At 38.7% G+C, this 26,494-nt stretch overlaps 1 protein-coding gene and 1 pseudogene across 2 annotated transcripts in view; both read right to left on the bottom strand.

Annotated features, from left to right (window-relative positions):
• Nucleotides 1-16,110, bottom strand: part of LOC135715261 (uncharacterized) — a 42,025-nt pseudogene extending 25,915 nt beyond the window's left edge.
• LOC135715273 (band 7 protein AGAP004871) overlaps nt 1-26,494 on the bottom strand; it is a 609,777-nt gene that overhangs the window by 465,260 nt on the left and 118,023 nt on the right. The window lies entirely within an intron of this gene.

Genomic DNA, 26,494 nt, shown 5'->3' with positions numbered 1-26,494 from the left:
TGTCCAATGATGCTCCTCCAGCCACTACACCAGCGTACGTTCTGCTTCACAGCATTGCATTAGTAAGTTGCCGCTCAGTACCAATCTAAATCGCGTAACATAAGTGTACGTTCTTTAATGGAAAAATATGTCGATAGAGTGTCAATTCAAAGTGAGATAATTGCATAATTTGCCTAAAGGAAGTCAGACTCTTAAGAAAAAGCCACCCTTCCACCATGATAAAGCAAAACGCTTCGAGCATCAAAGGTGCATGTTGCGCTCCTTTCAATTCCAATATATCTTTCACCACTCACATCCGGACTAGCAGCAAATACACCTCTACTGCATCACATTCTCGCACACTTAAGCTTTCTGTTCCAAATAGACGGTACAAATTTAACAACCACATGTAGAGCTCCCCTCCTGCCACTTGCACACTTGATACACTCAATAGGACAAACACTTACCAGTTGTGTGTATCGTTTGCTCCTGCTAGCTATTCTACAATGACTCCAGAGATGTTGGAGGAAGTCTCATCCAGAATGCCAACCGGGTAACATACGGCACTTACGACAATTTCTGATGCCTTCAGCTCGCCTCCCGCCCCAGGATAGGAATATGATGTAAATGCACAGTGCTACATATTTATGCACATTTATATGCGCTGCCAAACTCCTTCCATCCTGGAGAGCACAGCCATAAGAGTAAATATTTGCTCGTCTCTTATGTATTATTTGTCCATAAATGTTTGCTTTAATTATCTCTGGCTATGCTTCGTATTCCACCATCACTGCCGCCTGATACGGGTGGCTTTCATGAAAAGTGATTTAGTAGAAAGCTGCCTCGAATGTGCTAGTATAGGTAGGCACCAACGGGAAATTTTGGCACAGTAGGAAACCAAAGGTGGAGCTGTGGTTTCTGATTATGCTTGAGTCAGTGATTCTTACCAGATTTGAGATGGCACAAAGTCAAGCTTGTGGTAGACTTTACTTAATGAAATTATACGTACGAATTAACCGCAGGACTGAAATGCCTATCATCTACGAACTATATGCCAACTTATCACTAGGGCGATACTGCTTTTGAAAATAATGACTTCAATCAACGATTTCTCGCGAATAAAAGCTCACTTCTGCAAACTAATCATACTTGAAGGTGTAGTTAGTTTTCATATATGAACTGTAATTTTCGAGGCATTGTTTAAAAGAACAGTTTCGCCCTTTTAAAACTTTGACGAAGAACTAATCATGTTAGGCCGAATTTGTTTGGTGTTTTGGTGCCATTTCGGCAGCTCCTAATAGGTATGCGATGAGATAATTTTCTGTACAAATTTGTTATACATATATATATATACGTCTAAATTTATCTGCTCATAAGATTTCGAAAAAAGAGCAAATTAGACCTTTTAAAAAAAATCCTGATAATTTTTTTGGTAAAAATACAAATATGTTTGATTCAAAGCCTTTAGACCCAATTAGTGTCATATGGAATCTGAGAGAGTGCTGCCAACCGCTGGGTGAGTTGGTATCATGAGTATATATTGGACAACAACAACTTGATTCTTCAGCCTTACCTAAAACAGAACGGGTGATTCTAACAGTATCCGTGAGTGAGGATGATTTTTTTTTTTTGTTATATAATATGCATTCATAAAAAAACACATTTTTTAGCTGGACACGTGACAGATATTCGAAAAAGGTCTAAACTGCCTATAATCGCATATCAGTCAAATATGAAAAAAGTAGGCATTAAGAAAATAGTCGCGAAAGTTAAGAAGTGCAATTCCCATGTAAAAATTTGATAAATCATAGTAAATGTAACGCTTTAAAATTAAAGAGCATTTCAGCGATGAAATGCGAAGCACTAAAATAGCAATAATCTTAAAAGCTTTCTACTGATAACAAAGTAAACAATGGTAGCTGTTGTCCCCTTGAAAACAACGCCTTCTGCATGATAATCATCAATTAAAACACTACCCATCCATTCATCGCAACTCCACCGCACTATTCTGCTCATCCATTATGGTTCGTTCCGGGTATTCCGCATACTTCGCTTCTTTTTCAATTCTCCACTCCTCGAATATCCTTTTCTCTTCTGCATCCAGCCATATCTATTCACACTCACATAACAATTGATGCGGAAAACAAGAATGAAGATAAATTGTCCCCCCTTCCCCCTAACCTTCTACCATTAGTCCGAGACGCCAGTAGCTGAAGAAAGCGAGAGCACATTTTCCTTCAGTTGCCCCAGGCAAAACCGTAAAAAACTACAATCCTTCTGTCTGGCAGGGATAGATAGTGCCAAAGAAATGGAAGAAAACAAAAAACCAGAAACGCATTTGATACGCTTTTCCGAATGTTTGTTCTGGTATGGCATATATATTATTATGGGTCGCCTTTTTTCATGAGAACCATCAATATCTTGGGTCTTACTCCAGCCGCCTTCATTTGTTCATTTTCTTCGATGCGATATAGATTGCGGGTGAGCATTTCTCGAGAGAAGGCTTTGTTTGATCAAGCAGAATATTATTGGAAGCATGCGAAAACGGGAGGAAACACGAAATCGAATAACCGACTTTTGAACATCAGCCAGAACAACTCTGACAGCTGGTGACAGTTATTGTACATTATGTTGCAGCACACAGTTCAGCTTGCTCGTTTGTTTGCCCGTTTCTGGAGGTTAGTGGAGGGAGAACATCGCTGGCACTTAATAAAATCTCGATTTTCTCACTACTACTGGTCGCGATATAATTGATTCCTTGGCCAGTGTTGATGCTGGAGGCTTACAATAATTGATGCTGTAAGGCACCCTACACCACTACCCTTCCACTCATGTACAGATGATCACATTTATTTACATGTACCATAAAACGGGGTAGATTAGATCAGAAGGTTGTACTTGATCACTAATACATAGTCCTCATCATTTACGTAAATATATACTTAGGTTCAAAATGTGTACTAAGAGGAGTACTAAATTTTTGCAGAAAGATGCACCTTCATGCAAAAAAATAAGCTTAGTTTACCCTCTGACGATAATACAAATAAAGTAGTGCCGGAGCCATACTCTCCCCTACTTGACGTTCTACTATTTTGGTCGATTTTGCAATGTCCATTATGTCTATTTCAGAAAAGTTTGCATTTTTGATTTGCTAATAAACATAACCTTAAAAATCTTAAATAATAAATTTATTTTTTTGTTATTGCAGTTTTAAACAGTTTTAGATTCTTTTTTTTTCAGTGTGCATTTTTTAACTGACAAGGCAATCCAATTTCCTAAAACTTTGTTACAGTCGTAATTTCGATTAGATGAACCTTCTCGTGCTATGATTTATTACTTTAACTATTGTGTTTGTATCACTTCATGCGTGAAGTCAATGATTTACATTGTTGAAGATGATAAGTGTCAAATAACAAACTTAAAGAGGTAATTTTATGCGATAGATGAGGAGATGAAAGTATAGAGTTGATAGCTCCGTTATTTTATCATAAATAAAATGTCATAGGGTAGGTGAACCAGTTATAGCTGTACGTTCCAATTCAAATTATGGCCAATAGAATTCCCATGGGCCATAATTAGAACACACCATAATAGAAACGTATAGCTTTAACTGGTACATTTGCCCTAGTTCCTGATCAACTGACTCACCCACTTTATTTCATCGTAGACTAACGGTAATTAAAACAGCTATGCTTTCTATTTCTGCAATAAATGCAGCGTCGATATCGAGTCATTGCGACATATTGCACGGATCAAGCGGCGGGAGAAGAGTCTCGGGTGGCAATTTAACAAACGCCGACAAGAAGGTCCAGCATTGTAACGGTTTTTCGTTGAAGAACTTCAGACTCGAGCAGTGGATGTTCCGGAGGTGGAGACGTAGAAGGCCATCAAGAATACCTTGATCGAAACGAGTGAGAACAACTTGGGTGAGATGCGCACCCATAAAAAAGTATTGGTTCAAGGATAGAACCTGGTTGATGCACAGGTTCACAAGGTTATGAATCGAACTTGAGGGTGGCTTATCAAAAATTTATCTCTTTTTTATTTCAAAATGAAGCACCCTAATGTACCCAAGCATGCCTGTGAAAGTCCTGACTAGACAGTCGCTTACCAGTTGAAACGTTGGTTTGAGCACTTTGAACAGCTTCTTCAAATTTCGATGAACAATCACCTATCGACATCTCGGCACGATCCACACGCATCAGCTTCGAGGCTCCATAACTGTAGGAGATTGTCAAGTTCCAGGAAGTCTAATTTCACGGTAGTGGGGCAAGCAGTGCAGAAAGTCGAAAGTTGAAAGACTGGGGCTGCCTTTGTGAGCTTACAAAATATCTGGAGATCAAATTAATGTTCAATTCCAACTTAAAATCTGTACTGTTATACGCCAGCGAAACATTGTGCGTAGCAGCAGACGACAGTTAAAAGCGGCAGGTATATAATTCATACCTGGTGGCCTCACAACTTTATCTCGAATGCCAAGCTCCACCTTCGATGTCATCAGAAGCCGATATCAACAGAAATCACAGAACGGAAGAGTAGGTGGGACAGCCACACTACACCGTATTAAAAATTCATGTATATTTTTGCGATATATAGCGCACACGTTATTAACGCCAAATTTAGCGCAATTTTACACGATGTTTCACGTAGGTTCGCATACATCTGAACAATTGTATGCAAGCTTGTTAACAATTCATGTCTTATAATAGTCTTGTAGAGCATAATTTAGACTTGAAAAAATGGTTTAGAGCCATAATAAAACCAGTAATGTTACTTTGGGTTAGAGAGAAACGGGCAAGTCTGACAGCCACCAGTTATTTTAAATTCAACCATAGAAAACACATTATGTTGCTGGACATAAAATGGTATAAAATGTTGAAAATTCAACATTATTATTTTTTAAATTCGCATTCGACTGGACTGCGTAAAAATATTATTTTGGCAAATTTATCGAAAATTATGCGTAAAATCCAAATAAATTATTAATTATATAATCAATATGCAATTTTTAATATTTTGAAAATAAAAAAATAAAAGTTTAAGAGTGTTTTTGCACCAAGCTTACACTCCTCACCAAATTTAAAAATTTTAGAGAATTACTAAGGCTTTCTTTGAAAAAATGAAAAATCGAAACGAGGTATTTTGAGAAAATTTACGTTTTTTTGTTTTTTTTTAAAAATATGAATTAACTAAGTTTTTTCCTTCAGTGTAATTTTTTATTGAAGAACATTTAAATATGTTAACGGCGCCGGTGGTGTAGTGGTAAGCGTGATTACCTCTCACCCCAGCAGGCCTGGGTTCAATCCCAGTCGGCGCCGCCGGGATGTTCTGAGGCATAACATCTCTGATCACGCCTTCCTTCGGATGGGAAGTAAAGCCGTTGGTCCCCGGTTCATGAGTTGATGGGTCGATAGGTAGGGTCCAGGTGTGGGAGCTGCCTAGCACGTCGGTAGCATTGGTGCTCAGCACGGAAAACAAGATCGACGGAAAAAACAAACCAAAGGAAAAAAAAAAAAAACATTTAATTACCTACAGGAGTGCAGTTTCGAACCCCTTTGGATACGGTTGTGTTTTAAGTTTGTTCTCTGTTTTGTGCGTGCGTTCGCTTTCATAGTTTTCGGCTGCATTTGCCGGATTAGCGATGGCACTCTGCCTCCCGGACGGTTATACGTGTGTGATTGGTAGTTTTCTCGCTTTCCGGGAAGCTTTAGAATCGAGAAAAAAAACGTGACTCATCATGTTTGCAAGCATCAGAAGACATGTCGCTATCTGCGTTGTTTGATTTTATTTTTTCTCCCGAACCATAAATTTGTGGCATCGCGGGTGATAATTTTTAATTTCAGTTTATTTACGCGTTGTAAGGTGCGTGAAAGAGCTCGGCACGGTCAGTCTTAATGTTGGTTCGCTCGCAACTATTTTTGCAAAAAATTAAGTGTTTTCAACCGATATTGATACCGAAAGTGTATCAAAAGTGCATCTGAACTTATTTCGCAGTTGGGTGTGGTGAAATTCGTGTATCCCCGATTGATTTTCAGTGGAAATTACGTATCACAAAATTTCTCACCGAGTTCATTTTTTTTGCCGTTCGAAGACAACGGGTTTACTTTGGCGAGAGTGACGGTTTACCGTGTTCGGATGTTACGCTTTCGGCGTGTAGTTCTATCGAGAGTCTCGTCACCGTGTGCGAGTTTGAACACGGTCCGGTTGGTAAATTAGCTGAGGAAAGTGCTGATAATGTGTCCGCCGTTAGTAAATTTAAAATTAACCATCAACTGCTGAAACTATATGAATTATCGCGTATTTCTGTTGTTTATTACATACCAAGTGAAATTCGAGAACTTAATATCATTTGAATAGCTTTTTTTAACCAGGGCTTACACAATCGTCACGTCGGTCATAGCTTGTTATGATTGCCTAAACCATGCGTAAAAAGGGTAGAGCGCTACTTCGTCGTAATCGCCCATTTCCGTTGTATCGACCAGAAAAGATCAATAATATCAATGATTTCACCGTGCACAAATCAATAATAGGTTGTTTTTTATGCGTTAGTTTATTAGCTACAACATAAATCATGTTAGAGCGCATTGTATGAATATTTACGCTTATTGTTCTCAAAACAAAAGCGCTCCTAGAAAATCCCCTTTTTCTACGTTTATCCGTAGGACAAAGAAAATCTAATGGTTTGTTTTTTTTTTTTTTTATAGTCACTTTAACACTCTTGGGTCAATCGTGACTTGTCCGGGGGTGAGATTTGAACTCGTGACATTGGCGTGAGAGGTATGGATGTTAACCACTACGCCGAAGTCGCCCCCAGAAAATCTAATGGCGTTTCAATGCATTAGGACGGAATTGAAACTCGTAGGACGAATTTAGAATCAAGAAGCAGTGTTAGATTTTGTACAATATTTCATAAATTTGTGGCTCTTTATCAAATCCAACGTATGGAAAGATGAATAATTCTAGAAGTTATTTTTTTTTATTTTTTTTATATCTTTATTTAGGAGACTTTCAGCCCTGGGCTGGTTCGTCTCCATTACTCTAGAAGTCATCTTTGACAGAAATTTTCCATTTTTTGTTGAAACCCGTTCAAAAAGAGAGGTAAAGCGCGGGTTGTGCTTAGTAGGACGGAAATTAGATCAAAATCCCTACACAGAAAAAAAATTCTGAATTGTAACTATCGCGTAAAATCTCCCTTCGTTTAATTTTGAGCTACAATTGGCACAAACAGCGAAATCTTTTACAAGCTTGCATACAATATTGCTAATTTATGCGATATTGCGCTTAAATTTACACGAAGTATCGCGTAAATGTATGCCAAATCTAGCGTTAATTTTATGTGCGCTATATCTTGCAGAAATTTACATGTATTTTTCGAACGGTGTACCAGTAAAAAAAGATTCATAGAAGTGCAATGAAATGTTTGTAACCATACAATAGAATTTCTCGTATTCACAATAAAATGTACAACAATTAAATAACAAAAGAATTTATTATTTTTAAAATAGAATTTATGGTAAATGGGGAAATCTACAATCCAACAAGGGGGTTGTTATGTATCTTAATCAGATGAAAAATAACTTTTTCCCGAACAAACTTGAGCCATTCCCGAAAACAAAAACCATAAAATTACCATAAAATAAAATACAGTTACAAACAAATCTATTGTCAACAATCGATCTTATTGTGTTTATATAGTACACGAAATTTTAACATGGTGTTATTAAAATTGATGTACAATATGTCCCATTTAGTAGGAGTTTTCAACAATAGAACAACAGTACCATTAATGGTAAATGGCTCAAGTTTGTTCGGGAAAGAGTGATTTTTCGTATAGTTAAGATACACAACGACCCCCTTGTTCTATTGTGTATTCCCCACTTTACCATAGATTATATTGTGGAAACAATACATTCTATTATAATTTTGCGATTTATTGTAAATACAATAAACTCTATTGTATGGTTACAATACATTTCATTGTACCTCTACGGTTCTTTTTTTTACGGGTTTACCGTTGAAAATCCTTACAATATGGAACGTATTATACATCTATTGTAATAACAATATGTTAAAATTTATTGTACAATATACGTAAAATAAGTTAGATTGTTGACAATAAATTTCGTTGTTACTGTATTTTATTTCACGGGGACCAAATCGAAACATTGAACGTCGCGTGAAAGTGGAACTTAATGAAGGCCTAAGTGCTTTTTCGTAGCTTTTAGTTTTAGGATTTTAAAGATCGTCGGTTGCAGTGCTTTGCTTACTGAGTAGAAAAACGCGGTCCCCGGTCCTTTCATATTAAAAATGTATGGTAAGAGCGCTTGTTTATCGTGTATTTTGTAAAACTTTTCGTTGTCGTCGGTGCCGGGTTTGTATAGTTATAACAACTTGAGTAACGGTATAATGTGATATGAGGGGCTCGGTGGCCTTAGAGCAACCGTTTTTGCTTACTGAGCATAACATCATGAATCTAATATCAAGCCCATCTACATTCAAGATTCGTCAATCGTTACCATGACTACATGGTAATAACAGCAGCTCGACCCTGGGTTCAATCCCAAGCTCCTTCCCGTTACATGATCGTTAGGACATCAATTCAGCTTATCGTTTACCAAAACGAACCTTGTTGCAAACCTAACCCTATTACCCAATATTCCAGTGATTCCTCGTGGAAGTGCAGAGGTGTTCTCGGTTTCCATGACGTGACAACACATTCCTACTTATTTCTTTCTTGACCTGTGTTCGGGCGCGGCCTTCGCTGGTATTGCCTAGTTTGAGATCACCAGTTTTTACACATTCAAGATGATTGATAGTCCCAAGCATCGTCTATTGGTTCTCTGTGTATTTACAGCTGGTCTGGCAATAACAGAGTAGCAATCGTATGCGGTCAATCATGCTCATGCTCATGCTCGTGAAGAATATTTGATAAGATGTTATTTTGATCAGATCAATCATTTTCATGATATGATTTTTTGAAAAGATAGGTATAATCCGTTTTTAGAATATGCCTTTTTCAAAAGATACTCTAGAGAAAAAATCATATTAAAATGAAAAATTCAACCATTGGTAGCACCGAACATGTGAGTAATGTTTCATTCAAATCGGAAACACTCATTTCCAACCGGTTTTCGATTTGCGCTGGAAATGCTCCATGACGGCGGCGCCTCAATAAGGAAATCAAGCAAGTTGTTATGAATTTAACCCGAACCCGCACGCTAAGAAAAATTCATGTAAATTTAAGTGCTCTTAGACTGAAATAAACTAGTGTAAATTTCGACATAAAATGGAGTCATAACAGACGTGCAATTCAGCTCAATCAAACGTACTTTTCGTCGAAAAACGAACTTTTAACTCTTAATGCATTTAATTTTACTTGAAATATCTGTTTACGTCCAATGCTTCATGTCACAGATAGATTCCATCACATGTAAAATCAGTTATTTCTAAGTGTGCAGATCAAGGGGCCATGAGGCACTTTTTTTTTTATTTTCAGCCAACGCCTTCCCCCATTGTAAGACTTAAAATTTTTTAAGAACTCCCTTTCTCCCCCCATTTTAAGATCCATCATCGAATCGAAATTGAATAATCTGTATATGACAATGGTCATATTTACGAAAAATATTCTTGATACCCCTCCCTAAGTTCTTATGCAAAATCAAGCAGTTGCCCAGGATGGAAATCTTTCACTTTGGCTATATGCCCCAATGGAGATCTGCAGGATACATGAGTGAGAATGAGTTAGATTTTTTGACAGAGAAATTGCATTTTACATGCTTTTTCTTTAGATAAAACATATGTATCACAAAATTCTGCCGATTTTGTGCTACAGATAAAACAACATCTGTCTAACACGCACATAAATCGGAAAGGTTGCCGAATAGAAGCTGGTTTCCGATAATAAGCACACTAAAGCACCCAGCACACAAACAAAAATATTGTCAATATTTGAAACTATAGATGGCGAAATTTGGATTTTGCGTTTCAATATACCCCCTCATTTCCCCTTCTGATTGACTACAGGAGAAATAGCATGGTAGATTTTCTACCGATAGGTACTAGCAAAACAAACGATCGCCTGATTTGGTCATACAGGTACCTACCACCAATATTCAGAAACAGTTCTATCGATGTTTATCCACTTAAGTCGTCCTTTAACGTAAGGGAAGATGCATAAATGACGTAGCATTTTAGGGTGACCAGCCATGTAGAAAACAACGCTACAAGGGGAGGAAGAATAAAGTTGGGGCTTCATGAAACGCAAACAAACGTTAAACGTAATTAGTAAGTACATGACACCACACTGACACTGAAGAAATCTGTATTTGACGAAATACGCGTATCTGTCAAGGGTAAGGAATTAAGGCAGTGAAATCAAATAGGCATTACTAATCCTTCTCTCTTTCTTTATATGATGTACAATGTAAAGCAGCTAACAAACAACAAACTCGTATACCACCTCACAAAAGTGAAAATTTCATTGAAAGCTTCCATAAAACTAAAACAGTCTTGCGTTGACATCTATAGCTATAGGTATACCGAACTCAAATAGCAAAGCCATATCGGAAACCCACAGAAGCAGGCAGTTAAACTTTTAATGTTGGTCGTTTCCAGCTACAAAACATAAGAATTTAAAATTGAGTTTCCTTTCTCTTTGTCCATAACCAGCAGTGCACTACTCGAAGACTTTTTCGACGATGCTGTAAAATCCGGCATGCAGAAACCATCCAACAATCTCTCTCTTGCTGCAATGGCTTTGGGGTGAATATAAGTAGAACGCAAGTCGTAAAAAGCTTGCTGATGCATTTATGTGTTGCAAAAACTTTCAACAAGTTTTTCCTTCTCGAAAAATTTCAAACTGTGCGGAAAAGTATTTTGAGAAAATGAACATAAATTAGATTTACAAAAATTTAGAAGCATGCACTTTAACAAAAACAAGTTCTCCTACCATTCCTATGTGTGCTTTAATATTTTCTTCTTCTAAGAAGAGATCCTCAAACGAATTGAAGTAAGTTCACTGGAAGCAAAAGTTCATTACGATTTTTTCCGCAATACTCTCGCTTTGTTTCATTTTTCTTATTTGATTTTCTCCCATTCAAGCCAACTCAGACAACTGTTGTCTGCTCAGTTCCTTCGTACCTTGTACATCCATTTGGCTACAAGTTTCAACAATTTAATATGAATGCAGAGAAAGAAAATGCAAAACAGATCCATGAACGGAAACTTGCCCGTTACGAAGCAACTTGTGTTCGTGAGGGAGACTTATGAGGAGTAATTTTTCTCCGGTAAAATTAAAACGCTGCTGTAGAATACGGAACAGGAAAGGAGCGACTCATTCACACTTTTAGTCCGTCAGGTGTTTATGAAAAATGAAGCTAACGAAAGGTATTCGCCTTAGTTCTCCTTGTATAATAAATGATGATGCTTCTAGTTTTGCGCGTCTGGTGCAAATTGCTTGCATTGATCAAATTTGCACAACTGTCAGCATGCACATTTACTATTTTCTAAATAGATATAGAATTATGACAAATCTTCTCTTTTTTTCTTGATTTTTTTTTCCGTACAGAGTAATAATGCTACCGACGCCAGGGAGGCAGCTCTCCCACACCTGGACCCTGCCTATCGACCCATCAACTCATGGACCGGGAAGGCGTGATCAGAGATTTTATGCCTCAGAACATCCCGGCGGTGCCAACTGGGATTGAACCCAAGCCTGCTGGGGTGAGAGGCAATCACGTTTACCATTACACCACCGGCGCCACTGTATGAAACATTACATCACTTTCTAGAATAGCTCATTTATCATTTTTCTTGATCATAAATCGAAAAATGTTAATTCAATTGAGTTATTACCAAAAAAGAAAATCAATTAAGACAATCGCTCATTGTAGTTAGGCCCTTATGATGCTGAACGCTAGATGTATATGAAATATGATATGAAATGCATATGCTATTGTACAAATTTTGGGTGGCTATATAATGGTCAACTAATACGTTTTGCAGAAAAAAAAAACACTTGGGACTAGTGATTTTCCCCACACACAAATAACCTGGCCACATCCCAACAATCGCAGAGAAAGGGAGGGAAATTTTAATCCAACATCTACTTAAGAAGGTGCAGGGAACCCATACTACCTTCAAAGATGTCACACACACTTGGAAATAATTATTTTACACGTGACGGAATCCATCTTTGACATAAAAGATGAGACGTAAACAAACATGTTATGTAATTTAAAGTGCTCCGAGACTGAAAAGTTCGTTGCTCGACGAAAAGTACGTTTGATTAAGCTATATTTCGCGTCTGTTATGACTCAAATTTATGTCAAAATTGACGCTCGTATATGTCACTTTCAGAGCACCTAAATTGACATATTTTTTTCTAAGTGTGCAGGAAGGAAAGAGTTTTGTTAGTGGGAGGGTAAATGATTAGGAAACTCTATTCGTCAATATAGAGCATTTGATAAATCATTAATGAAAATGAAATATAAATAGATAAAATGAAAAGATCTCACCGGTATGGCCTAGTAACTTTGGAGCGTCATATTAACGGAAATGCTTTATTTAATTTTCCTTGAACCATCGCAATCACTGATAACGCTCTTCTAGCTTATCCGTTTGTTCTACTCGTACGCATAGTAGATCTCACTCCACGCATAATCAAGGTTATATATAAATGAACCAAAGGGTGCAAATCTAGACACTACAGGAGTAATCTTCATCACGGCTTCTATTGTTATAAAAAACTACAACTTATATAATAGATCTTATTTGTTAACTGCAGTGGGAGCTTGTGTTTTGTGTAGGAATAGGAATTTGAGCGGGGTTCTTTCTATGTATACTCTTTACTATGACTGACTGACAAAAGGTTCTTCACCTTTTGATATGAATTTTAGTTGGGAAATGTTCAGAAATTTAACTCTTTTGGAAAATCTTGGTGGCTCTAAAAAGGGCCGATGGTAATACATGGTTGATGATGACGTGTAGGCAGCTGGATCAGCAAATCGGACCGGACAATCCCATATTCTTCGGTTCAATGATTGGGCACTCGCAAGAGTCTCGGCCCGTCTGCTGCTGGACAGGTTGGAGGGTTGGCCGCAGAATATATATATATATATATATCAGTGTCCACCCAGCTAGAGCTCCTCCCCTTTTCTTGTTTTTCTCGTTTAACTTCTTCTCTACACAAGTTGGTAAAGGTTAGCATTTAACAGAAAGACGCTTAACATTGTTTTCGGCGAATTTATGATCCTGTTTCACGTCATGGTTCCTCTCTATGCCTGTTCTGATAAAATAGTACTTTTATTTATTTTCTCTACTGCGCTAAATCAAATGAGTAGAAATAAGAAGGGATGTCGGTTACGCGCTCGAATAATTGAAAATTCTATAAATATTTAATCGAATAGCTGGACAAATCTTCACGACTAATCGTTAATCGTATAATTGGACATTTAGGCAGTGTAACCTCTCGTTTAAATCAATTTCAGCCAAATGGTGTTCAACCCAACATCTATAATTGTGAAAAACTCGTTCAGATCTACTACCGTAAAAACTCCAAATAAATCCTATTTGCAACCAGGAAAACTGTATCAACGTGCCCACACATCATTTGTTCATCGATTTCAAATCCACATACGATACAATCGAGATCAGCTATGGCAGATTATGCACGAGTACGGACTTCCAGGTAAACTGACGCGATTGGTCAAGGTGAAGATGGATCGAGTGATGTGCGTTGTTCGAGTATCGGGGACACTCTCGAGTCCCTTTAAATCTCGAAGTGGGTTACGGCAAGGTGATGGACTTCCGTGTCTGCTATTCAACATCGCGTTAGAAGGTGTGATCAGAAGAGCAGGGATAGACACGAGTGGCACGATCTTCAGGAAGTCCATCCAGGAAGAAGTTCTAAGGAAGATTGACGGTGAAGAAATCGAGGTGGTCGATGAGTTCGTGTATTTGGGCTCACTGGTGACCGCCGAAAATGATACTATCAGAGAAATTCAAAGACGCATTATGGTAGGGAATCTTGCCTACTTTGGACGCGACCCAACAGGAGCAATAAGAAGAGGCGCGCAGCGGGCAAGGTGGATCGACCAAGTAGAAGGCGACCTGCGGACCCTTCGCAGACTACAAGGCTCGCGACGTGTGGCCATGGATCGAGTAGAGTGGAGACGACTTCTTCGGACAGCAGAGGACAACAAGGCCTTAGCCTGATTGGTGAGGTAAGTAAGAAACTGTACCAGTATAGCTATACGTTCCAATTATGATATGTTCAAAATATGGTCCATGGAATTCCAATAGACTTTAATTTGAATACTCCATAATGAGAACGAATAACCATAATTGGTACACAGAATTAAATCTGACGGTATCTGTTCTAGGATCAGTTTAATTGATGTGTCACTTATAAGGATGCTCTTAATCTTTTGGAACACCGTATCGTAACTCTAGAATTTCAGGATACTCAGAAATCACCAAAAAATATGGAAAGTTATGAAAATAACCAGAAGTTTTGTGTATTTATGATTTCTCGGAACTTCCGTAACATTATTTGCTTCAAAAATACTAGAATCTCTAGAAACATGCGAGTATAAGGAGACTTCAGTATTTCATTGCACTATTGCTCGAAATCTCTGAAAAGTTTCAGAAGCTGATACCTGATACCTGATGGGCGACGACTCGTTGAATTCAAATCTACGCCGAACGAAGTACCCGTCTCCATTGGTCTCGGTCCTGAGCCAATTGCTTCCAGTCGCCTTGGACGTTCAAGGACCTAATGTCCTCCTCAACTGCACAAAGCCAACGCGTGCGTGGCCTACCCCAAAGCCGACGTCCTCTTCCGGGTTCCCTGCTGAATATTGACTTCGCTTGACGCTTTTCCGGCATTCGTGCCACATGCCCAGCCCACTGTAGCCTGCCGTGTTTTATAAGCTTCACAATATCCATGCCGTTATATACTTGGTACAATTCGTGATTCATGCGACGCCGCCAGACGCCATTTTCCAGTTTACCGCCGAGTATTGTTCGCAGCACTTTACGCTCGAAGACACCGAAAGCTCTCCGATCGGCCTCTTTCAATGCCAAGGGTTTGACGCAGGGTAAACATTTGATCCGTCGTTGATCGACCCTCACGAAAACCAGCCTGGTATTCGCCGATGAAGGATTCCTCAAGCGGTCTCAATCTGTTGAACAGGTCACGTGATAATATTTTGTACGCCATTCAGAAGCGTGATTCCTCTGTAATTGGCGCACTCCAGTCTGTGTCCCTTTTTGTAGAGGGGACAAACGAGACCATCCAACCAACTAGCGGGCAATTCTTCCTCCTCCCATATCTTGAGCAGTATACGGTGGATCATCTGGTGCAACTGCTCACTTCCGTGTTTGAGAAGTTCGGCCGGGAGCTCGTCCTTCCCCGCAGCCTTACTGTTTTTCAGCTCTCGTATCGCCTTTTTCATCTCTTCTAGCGTTGGTGGTTCCACAGCTTGACCATCGTCGTCGATGTGTATTCTGTTTGTAGATGCTCTCTCGTTCTCTCCGTTCAGCAACGTCTCGAAGTACTCCTTCCACCTGGTAGCCATCATCGTTTTATCTGTCAGCAGTTTACCTTCACGGTCATAGCACATGGCGGGAGACGGCGCTGTCTTACTCCTCACGTCATTGACAGTTGCGTAAAACCTTCGCATATCATTCTGCTCCATACTGTCTTGCGCTTCAGCAATAACGCGTTCCTCGTACTGCCTTTTTTTTCCTGCGTTGGGTTCGTTTCTCGGCTGACCTTGCTACCCTGTACCGCTCTCTGTTCTGACGGGTACCAGACACCAACATCCGGCTTCTGGCGACGTTCTTCTCCTCTGTCACTCGCTGGAACTCCTCGTCAAACCACCCGTTCTGGGGGCGCATCTGAGCTGTAACTATCACCTCTCGTGCTGTTGTGCTCACCGCTCCGTGGACAGTTTCCCACAGATGGTTGAGATTTTTTTTTTTTTTTCCTTTGTTGGGTACATTTTTCCACTGCGAGAGATTCTGGTTGAGATTCTCGTTCACGTTGATTTTCGCTATCCGCTCATTCAGCTTCTGGTGGTACTCTGCAGCAACACCATCTACTGTCAAACGCTGGATGTTGAAACGCATCGATCTCTGGTTTCTCGAACTCGTAACGGTCGATAGACGCGCTCGAATTTTCGCGACAACGAGGTAGTGATCTGAGTCGATATTAGGACCCCTGCCATTATGAATTTTTATATTACAAACATCAAATCAAAGCTATTCTTTATATTCATAGAATTATCCTATTCCCTTTGTCCACCTCCTTTTCCTTTTCTTTTCCATTCCCTCTTCTCTTTTCAGAAACTAACGCTATAGCCATAGGCCATAAAAAGCTAGGACAAGAGTTAGCATCTAGCTTAGATGCTTCCAACTACCATATCTAACTACTAATCATATAATTACCAAAAATGGAACATACGGTACGAGATGTCCTCGTTTTATCAATTCACTGGATTCTGAATTATCTTGCCCCTTAAATGCTGCACAGTAGACCTGACGCATCTTCAATGTGGAACATATATCAAATAGACAAGAAAAATGATGGAGGTATATCAATCATTTTCTAGGATGCTTTCAAAAACTGGTTGTGTTGGTGTTAGATTAGTTTAGATTAGAGATCTAAGGGCAATCAAACAAAAAATTTAAGGCTGATTGAGCCATTTTTTCGCTGAAGATGCATATTTCTGCCAGAATATAGTATATGTCGGCATATAACTCCAGTTGGGTCGTAATTTGGGTAGAAAGAAGATAATAGTTGAAGAAAAAGATAATATTTGTTAAAAAATTTAAGTAAAAATTAGAACGGTCTGTGCCTAAAGGGTGTCCACGTTGAAATTGCCACACTATGAAATTGCTCTAACTTTTTAACCGTTGGGTAGAATTTAATGAAAATTTGGGTGGATTTAGTTCATAGTGCATTATTTACATCCTGCAAGTTTTAAACTCGCGGAAATGGAGTCGAAAGAACAGCTCGTGCGTGATAAAATCTTGCGCATTCATCACGAGAACAAGGATCTCTCGCATCGTTCCATCGCTAAAACGTTGGGAATCGTGAATTCCACGGTGTCGCGAGTGATTAAGCGGTTCGAGGAACGGTTGACCACCGATCGGAAGCCCAGAAGTGAAGGAAAAAGTATTCCGTACAACACCAAAAATCACAACCGCGTAGTTGGGGCCTTCAACCGAAATCCGAACGCCTCCGTTAGGGATGTGGCTAAGAAGCTGCACCTAAGCCGAAGTTTTGTCCAGAAGGCCAAAACTAAGCCTGGGCTTCGAACGTTGAAGGTACAAAAGGCCCCTAATCGCGACGAGAAGCAGAACAAGTCCGCCAAACCCGTGCCAGGAAGTTGTACCTCAACATGCTGACGAAAGTTGAATGCTGCATCATGGACGACGAAACATATGTGAAGGCCGACTTCAAACAGATCCCCGGCAACCTGTTTTTCACGGCCAAGGATAAGTTCAGCGTTCCGGAGCATGTCCGCACTCAGAAGATGTCCAAATTTGCGAAGAAATTCCTGGTTTGGCAAGCCATCTGCACGTGCGGGAAGCGGAGTGCACCTTTCGTGACCCAGGACACGATGAACGGACAGGTGTACATAAAAGAGTGCCTCCAGAAGCGGCTGCTTCCTCTCCTGAAGGCCCACAACGTCCCAACAATCTTCTAGCCGGATTTGGCCTCATGCCACTACTCCAAGGACGTGCTGAAGTGGTATGCGGACAATAAGGTCAATTTCGTGCCGAAAATGTTCAACCCTCCCAACACTCCGGAGCTCCGCCCTATCGAGAAGTACTGGGGCTACTTTTTATAAAGCAGAATGATGTGCAACCAAGTGGTATAAAAGCTACAAAGACTCCTCCCATTATGAGTAGTTTGCTATCAAGTAGTGACACTGGCTCCTTTCCTTTTGCGTAGTTTGCCAATGGCAACACCATGAAAGTTAGCGGCGCCGGTGGTGTAGTGGTAAGCGTGATTACCTCTTACCCCAGCAGGCCTGGGTTCAATCTTAGTCAGCGCCACCGGCATGTTCTAAGGCATAACACAATTATCTCGAATTAACATCTCTGATCACGCCTTCCTTCGGGAAGTAAAGTCGTTGGTCCCCGGTTGAGTTGATGGGTCGATAGGTAGGGTCAAGGTGTGGGAGCCACCAAGTTCATTTAAAGAGTTAGAGTAGAATTTTTAAAGAACTACAAAAATAGTTTTCACCATTAAGTCAAAACTATTTTTTCTCATTGATGGCGCTGTTCCATTGATAGTAAGTTAGAAATTTGGAAAAGTGGATGCATATTATGGTCAAAATAAGTCAAAAGAAATCATTCATTATCGTTCAGTTTTTTCCCAGAAATTTTTGAAAAACAGTATTTTCTTGCAGGCTTTCTTGTTAGAAGGGAGGGAATTTTTATGTATTTTTTATGCAGAATATACAAAATGGGAGGGACTTCAAATGTTAATCATCCCTCCCCCACCAAATTTTACAGAGTGTCATCAAAATACATGGAATGTTGAGATTTTGAGATCGTGATAGTGAATTTTCTCTTTCAAATTTTAATGTTTCGGCTCTCTGGGAATTGGTATTAAAGCGGTTAAAAATGTATGGGAAAAAACCTTTTTTATTTAATTCTAGCTTATTTAACAAAAATTTCCAGGAAAAAACTGAACGACAAAGTCCATAAACGATTTTTTTAGGTTGTCATCAACTTTTTTTTTTGGAAAGCTATGTGAAATTCACATTGATTTCATGCATTACATGCGTGATATATTTTTTGAGTGTATCCCCTGTTTCCAAGTTTGGTTACAATACTACAACTCTGGAGAACATATTGTGTGATCGTTGGGAGCGTGTGGTTCTGAATATGGCGATGAGTGTGCAAAATGTTACGCAATTCCATCATCCCTATTCGCACACGCCGGAGGATCAGAGGCGAATGCCACTTCGACTTGTTTCGTCTACTTACTACTCTCTGATGACTGTGCTGGGGAAGCAGCATATGCATGTAGGTAATTGGTGGATTTGTTAGTTAATTCGACGCTTTTGAACAATGCTGGACATTCACCAGTTTTTCATTAGTTTCTTGTTGAAAATCAACATTCCGAAGCATTGTTATCGATGCGTAGCCATATTTCTGATCGATTGGTGATAAAATTATTGAAATTGGACCAGGGGCAGCTGAGTTATTAACGTTCAAAATCTTTCTTAATTTGTTACATGTTCCATTTTCGGTTTTCACAAAGTGTACCCCCATATAAAAATCAAAGACGTAGTCCTACGTCAAAATATGCTCGATATTGAAGGAAACATCGAGTCACAAAGGATAAGCTACGGAGGTAAATTATAAAAATGTGTCTGGGAAAAGTTCCTATTCATATTAATCAGTTGCAAACCAAGATTTTGATAGTTGGAACGAGCATTTGAATGAATAGTTAAAATAAAAAAAAATCAGTTATTAAAGGGGTTTAACATTGGTTTACTAATATGAAAAACTGAAACAAGATGGTCTACATCTGATTCAAAACAATATCTACGGATCACTTATGCACAAACTCCATGTCACTGGTAAATAACGCGCCAGCTGCATCAGTCCTGAAAAATTTACATTATGAGTGCTCTTTTATAAACAGCAGTTAAGAACAAAGAACCAAATTAACTGAAAATGTTTTTATGTAGGGTGGGTGAGCCAGTAGTGGAAGTACTAAGCCAATTTATCAATTAAAAAATAAATAAACGATGTACACATAATTGTTATACGTCTATCTATACCTTTCAACCTCTATTTTGATAGAAAAATATTACATTGCATAACATTTTAGAAATATCGTCCTCCATTAATAGGAACACCGTTCCAGTAGTTGTGGAAGTTGCTAACTTTGGTTCCTATAATAGTGGAATGCGTTGGTTTCTTATGGGTTCCACAACTATAGGAACAAGGAGTGAAAATCTTAAGGAAAATTAATTATTTTCCGTCACTTTTGGGCACATTTTAAGTTTGAAATATGCAAATATGCTTTATTTTAGGAGAGCTAACGATGAAAAATAATCTTATCTGGGACCTCCTCACTATTCCGGCACAACCTCCATACCGCAACTATAGGTACAACAATATTACTGGAACACCTACCCTATAGTCATTTGAAACTCAGATATTTTAAAGTACACCTTAAATTCTACTCAAATCCGTTCACGATGAAACGATGTTCCGTTCACGATGAAAAGAGATAAAATAATATGAATATTTGTACCATTAAGATATTGTTTAGTGTAGTTAGTTAATAATAAGACATGTTATTTAGTACTGTTATAAAAAGGATTTTGTTTTCATGTGCACTGCCAAGTAACAATTTAGGTTTTATGATGGTTCTGTAGACTATGAATTAGGCTTGTAGAATGCATAAAACCTCTATAAAGCATGTCATGTTACTTCGGCTGAACACCGACGTGAAATAATAACTTCGCAGGCGTGACGGTAAACCAGAAAAACACCGGCGATGGCAGCGTGACGTGATGGTATACAGGTGTAGTACGCATCTCTATTTAACAATTAAAAAAAATCAATTTAAAAAATTTCAGAATAGTTTATAAAGGCTTTGAAATAGCCATATGATAAATGATATTAAAATGCGGCTTTTTTTCTATTGAAACATTTAGCACTTTCTTCGGGTGAGGTGGTTTAAATCGTATTGAGAACAACATGCTGTCTAAAAGATGTTTTACAGTCCCAAATTAGAAATCAGCGGTTATGCAAGGGAATTTTTTCGTCATTGTTGCTGTTGAATCTTGGAAAATGTTGAAAAATATTACTTTCTAAACCTGCGCTGCGCAACATGCGGCCCGCGAGCCGGACGTGGTCTCTGGATCTCAGCAATGGCATCATTCTAGTCCAATCTAATGTATCAATATTAATTTCAGCCCAGCATGAATGAGAATGAAACAAAATAAACACCCCAACAAACATTGGAAGCTGCATAACAGCTTATTCAGATAAAAATAAGCTTCTTCAGCTAGAACATGGATTATTCCGCTCTTAATCAACTCAAATTGTTTGTTGGGATGTTCGTAGAAAATAGATACAGCCGTTTAAAAAACCAAGTTTTGAAGGGTTGGACAGGCCTGCTCTAACCCATCATTCTTGAAAATTTCAAGTATTTTAGTATAATAGTTAAAAAGGTACAGCTATTTATGTGTGTGCCAATTTCCGAATACACCCTAAGAGACATCCTTTAACATACAATAATTACATTTATATTACATCCTTCATAGATAGCACAGAATACAATAAAACTCACAATAATAATAACACATATGTTCATTTAAAAAATAAAGCATATTCAAAAGCAGTAGAGCGATCGAACAAGTAGCTTGAAGTTAGTTGTGGCTGCTATGTAAACATACATTTAAAACGATTAAATTCTCCTGAAATCTTTGATAAACGCCCCTTTACTGCCTAGCTACTCAGATTTACAGTCCTGCCCTGCGTTTATCAAAGGTTTAAGGAAAATTTCATCGTTTTTATTTTTTTTTTCATTAGTTTTAAATGAGACTTAAAATTCTTCACACAAACTTTAAAACAACACCTTTTTGAAAACCCTAGAATAATAAAAGACGAAAAGCAAAAAGACTGAGTTACATGAAATGTAACATCATAATCAATGGAAATGCCGTAGGAATCTTTCCTCCACAATTTTGTTTTTGTGGAACGGGAATCGAATAATAAATGTTCCTCAAGTCAGAGGAAAGTTACTTAACAAGAACTGCTAAAAGATCTTGCATAACTCAATTTCTTTACGTTTTGCTACCTTTTCGAAGTATCATGCTTTCAAAAATGATTTCACAACATCTAGAACGAAAAAGCAAACGAGAACTAATGAAACTTATGTAGCCCTCCTGAACAAACGACTATAAATAAATGTAGGTCAGTAATGCTTGATTTATGGCACTCCATCAGCAAAGAGACAGTTTCTGCTTCGAAGCACGATGAACTTTTGCTCTCCTTCACGAAGCACTAGTGTGGGAAACGGAAGTACACCTTGTCGCTCACGCCTCGCAGACAACAGGGAATGCCTTTTCCCGTAGTCGTCTGAACGTACAGCAGCCGGTCCAAACACACTTTGCCGTGATTGGTGATGGCCTTTTCGTTTTGGCATTTTCGCCGCATTCGAACGGGCTTCGTTCGTCAGAAGATGGAGAAGTCTGAGCGATTTTGATTGAATTCTTCGTGAGAGGAAGAGAAAGAGAGGGAACACCGGATGGTCGATATTGTGAACGAGTGACGATATTTTCTCCGGAACGAGAAAAAAAAGCAGACAAGGAAAATAAGAAAATCATCATCATTCATCCGACGCCGGACCCTGATCGTATCGCATTGGATTTGGTGGCTTCATGCTAGACTTCTGAAGGGAATGTGATGGAAGGAGGAGATCCAATCCCAATTGAAACGCTTTCCGTTTCAGGAATACCGAAGAGCCAAATGTCAAAAGTTGTAGCCATTTTGCCGAGATGGATCAATTAATGCGAAAAGGAGATGCAGATTGATTGATGAGAGTTCTCCGGGGTCGTTAGGTTGACGGAACTCTGAAAACAGCTCAAGGAGAAGAGAAGGTAAGTTAACGTTAGATAAGTGGATTATTGTTTAAGGAAAAAAGGTAATTTTACCGAATTTTCAGCAGTTCATCTTCAATCAGGAACTAAATGACAAGAGCTGATTTTTTTTTCGCATCGATAAGAAACTGAATGACAAAATTAATGGTCAAAGGTCTAATGGTTTCGTTATTGTGTGGCCAAGCCTCAATTGATAATTTCCCAGGGTTTGTATTAAAGGCTTATGTCAAAAACTGATGCATGTGGGTTATGCTGTACGTTTGTCTGAACCGAATAGTTCTTCACGGTAAGTTCACTTTAAATGAACCCAATTGCCGTACCGTTTGAACTAGGGGGACGTAAAAGCAAAAGGCGCACCTTTCCCCTACGAAGAAGCTTCCAACTGTCCACATGAATTATTGATACAACCCCTTTCAACGTCGGACTTGAACCAACCACTGTACTATAATTTTACCAACCACCTGGAACATCCACCATGTACCTCCGCTGTCATGTGGGTGAGTAAAAAAAGAAGAACAGACGTACCAAACGAACAACTGTTGTGGTTGTGATGGATAATACCAGTTTCCAGACACCAGCGCTGAACGGCGTATAAACGTTCGTCAAAATGAATATTCATGTCAATTTTTTATCATTATTTTCCTTATTGATTTTTTCACGCAGCTTTCCTCCGTCAGCAGTGCCATGCAAACATGACATGCACGCGCACACACATACACACGGCTCTCCGGACGGAACCGTGCCAAGTTGTAGGTTAGGAGGGTTGGTTGTCAATTTCCAACCACACCAATCAAATGCGGTCATAGAAGTTCAGATATTTTGATTAAAATAAATTTAATGATGTGTTTGGATTAAACATTCTAATAAGCATAAATTTTTGGGTTTAACATGTTTCGGTATAAAAGGATGAATTGATCCAATCTTAAACTCAATAATTTTGCTTTTACAACACTGTTCTGCATTGATTGTCAAACTTAAATACCGAACTGTTCGATAGTAGCATCACTTATGCTACTATAATAATATAAGTCAACCTCTAATTTGATTCATAATCCTAGAATATGAGTCTGTGCAAAAAGTGGTAAAGATAAATGGAGGTTTCGAGGTTGCGAAAATGCACAATGTAGTGCTTTAACACATTCGATTCCACGGGGTCATATGACCCTCACACAAAAGTTGTAAAACGTCGCTGATTAAAAATAACTAATTATGTAGTTTCTTAAGAAATATTTATCAAAGATATTTCTATTATTCAGAAAAAATTACAAAATTGTTGAAGATGCTAAATTTCAAATAAAAGACTAAAGTGGTAATTTTTATACGATAGATGAGGAGATGAAAGTATAGAGTTGATAGTCCCCGTTAGGGTACGGCAGTGTGGAAATTGTATATAGAGAGTAGAAAGCGAGCAAGGACAACTTTAGGAACGTACAAATCGGTTTGATCATCTCTCTTTACCAAACTCCCCCGTTGGAGAGGGATGGTGAGGGGTAAGTTATCCAGATCATTATGTAGATTCGATCTTGAAATTCTACAGGTTCGATAAAGTAATAAACGATATTCTGATCGACTTTTTGATCCCGTAGAGCTTCAATAGGCTCAAAAGCATTTGGTAGAATACATAGTAACGTTGGAAAAATATATCTAGTCCTAAAGCTTAGCTCTTCAAGCTCTACAGGCTCAATAGTGTAACCAACCGATTTGTTTATCCCAATCCGCATCATAGAGCTTGATAACAGCATGTGAGGCACATAACTGTGTTAACCCGTGTTCTTGAGCGGTGCCGGTGGTGTAGTGGTAAGCGTGATTACCTCTCACCCCAGCAGGCCTGGGTTCAATCCCAGTCGGCGCCACCGGGATGTTCTGAGGCATAACATCTCTGATCACGCCTTCCTTCGGAAGAGGAGTAAAGCCGTTGGTCCCAGGTTCATGAGTTGATGGGTCGATGTCCAGGTGTGGGAGCTGCCTTCCTGGCGTCGGTAGCATTGGTGCTCAGCACGGAAAACAAGATCGACGGAAAACAAATCAAGGACAAAAAAAAAAACCCGTGTTCTTAAAATTATCCTATAGATCAGATTTTGAAATTTTACACATTCAACAATACAATATGATATCTCGACTGCAGTTATGGCATAATCATTAGCAAATTGATATTTTACCGCTCTAATACGCTCTCAATATCTCGCGTGATATTGGGGCAAAATTTCATGCTTGATATTGATTTTACAAGCTCCTTTGATATTGCGAGACTATTGATAACGTGCAAAAATCAAGCAGTGAGTCGAATCGACGCAAAAATGATTCCGTTGCACTTAGTTTTCTTAGAAATAGAAGGTAAAATAATGCAATCTCTTTTTCTCTTCACCGATGGCAGACACGGGGCCGTTATGGAAGTTTCGGTTGCGTTCGGGTGTAAAGCCAAAATCATGTAATTCAATCTCACCACAGTTTGGTGAGATTTGCAGCTGGTGAGTTTTGTTACCTTGATATTCCGAGCTGCAATATCACAGCTTGCAATATCAACCGCAGTTGTTTGCTTGTTGATTTTTGTCTACGAAAATCAGGCATGATCTTGATCTTTGGTGAGATTTGATATTTTTGATATTTTTCCAACACTGCTCGACTGAATTGTGAACCCAAATAACATCATGGAGTCCCATATGTATTTGTATGACAAAACATAGTATTATCCAGAGAAATGGGTCCTTATGTTCTTAAAGCTCAAGTCTTGTGTGATGTCCAGATTTATTATATGAATCCATGAAGCTACGTGGGACCTAATCGCATCAAGGGAGATAAGAAGTTGTATTAAAACAATATGTAATATTCTCCAAACTGTCCTGAAGAGATCTTGATGTTCTACTGATTCAGCGAGGTTTGATACGATGTCTCTTCCGAATTTGCGATATCAAAAAGCTTCGTGGAGCTTCGTTGTAATGACAAAATATATTGAAACCTCCTAGTTATGCAGAGGTTTGGTTCTTTATGTTCTACAGATTCAACAAAGTCTTGTATGATGCCAATCGTTATTATACAAGTCCATGAATCTCCGTGAGACCCCGTCACTCAATTGAGGTAAGAAGTTGTACAAACAAAATATGTTCCATTCTCCTAATTGACCTATAGTCCAGAGATCGATCTTCTAAAGATTCAACAAGGTATTGTTTGATGTCCCGACTAAATGTGTGAACCTAAAAGCTCTGTAGAAGCCCATAATATAATGTCGGACATGTAGTTGTAATGACAACATATTTTAAGGTATCCAAGTTATCCTGAGGATTTGGCCCTGATAGTCTATAGGCTCATCAAAGTGTTGCATGTTGACAAGATTTATCATACAAACTCTGAAGCTCTGTGGAAACTCATCAAATCAATTGAGATAAGAAATTGTATTATCAAAATATGTTCCGCTCTCCAAACTTCGTGGAGCCCCATATTATCATATTATTATTGATGTAGTTTTAATGACACAATATGTTGGAACCTCAAATTCAACAGGCTCAACAAAGTCTTGTATGATGTTCAGATTTATTATACAAACCCATGAAGCTCCATGAGACCTCATCATATTGAGGTACAAAATATGTTCCATTCTCCTAATTTATCTGGAGTTCAGATCTCGATCTTCTACAGATTCAACGAGATATTGAATTGTGTGAACCCAAAAAACTTCGTTGGGCACCATGATATCATGTGGTACATGTAGTTGTAATAACAAAATGTGTTAGGGTTTCCAAGTTATCCTGAGGAGTGGGTCTTGATCTTCTACAGGCTCAACAAAATCTTGTATAACCAGATTTACTATACGAATTCATGAAACTCCATGGGACCTCATCGCATCATGTTGTAAAAGTATTAAAAATATATCTTTG

This window comes from Ochlerotatus camptorhynchus, unplaced genomic scaffold (genome assembly GCF_037179485.1).
Source record: "Ochlerotatus camptorhynchus isolate MF236.1 unplaced genomic scaffold, CSIRO-AGI_Acam_v1.1 ptg000840l, whole genome shotgun sequence".
Taxonomy (NCBI): Eukaryota; Metazoa; Arthropoda; class Insecta; order Diptera; family Culicidae; genus Ochlerotatus; species Ochlerotatus camptorhynchus.
Note: the sequence above shows the minus strand (reverse complement) of the source record. Positions and strands in the feature narration are given on the sequence as shown.